This window comes from Morone saxatilis, unplaced genomic scaffold, assembly GCF_004916995.1.
Source record: "Morone saxatilis isolate NCDOM2014 unplaced genomic scaffold, NCSU_SB_2.0 Contig11, whole genome shotgun sequence".
NCBI classification, from domain to species: domain Eukaryota; kingdom Metazoa; phylum Chordata; class Actinopteri; family Moronidae; genus Morone; species Morone saxatilis.
In genome coordinates, this window is record NW_023339663.1 from 30,621,111 (window position 1) to 30,621,976 (window position 866).

Below are 866 nucleotides of genomic sequence, written 5' to 3' on the forward strand. Positions count from 1 at the left end.
GATCAGAGAAAGGAAAGACAGTTCATCATTAAGTCTCATTCCCAGGGTGTCAGATACTGATGCTTTGGCACCCTGGGAATGAGACTCATTAATCAACTATCTTCAAGCTTCCAACACAAAGCATTGTAAAGGTAACTCAAGTCCACGCAGTCTATCACTCTGTCCTCTTGGACCGCCTTAAGCATGTACCATTCAGGGACAGGCCCTTTTGTGGTTTGTCTCCTATCTCCAACACCAATCAGCCTCTATTAGAATTGATAATGTGTCTTCTTCCTCTGCACCCATCTCCTGTGGAGTACCACAAGGCTCCATATTAGGCCCTATTTTATTTCTGCTAAATATGCTTCCTTTGGGGTCTATTTTCTTCTATTTTTAATATCTTCTGCCATTGTTATGCCAAGCTGTACCTCCTGCTAAAACCTTGTGATCCATGCAGTGTTTAACTCCCCACTAAATTACATTGAGGATGTAAAATCCTAGATGGCAAAAAGCTTCTCTCAGCTAAAGTACAATGAAACTGAGGCGCTAATCTTTGGCTCAGCAGACAATTACGCACCCACAATCAATGCCTCAGGCCTTTGTCACTGAATGTGAAATCCATCCAGAATTTGACAAAATCAACTCAGGTGTCAGCACTGGCTTCTTCAATCTTAACTCACTTGCAAAATTAAACTAATTTCATTCAGGCAACTCACGTTTGAAATATTTATTACAGTATAGCATATTTAGATTTTGGAATCTAGGCTCCGACCTCATCACTCCACGCAGAGATATTGGGGAGTGATAAGCAAATACCTTAAACCCCTACCCGGAGCCTACAGGTGGATGCTGGGGTGGTGGTGGGGCTTACAGCGCAGCAGGCAGCA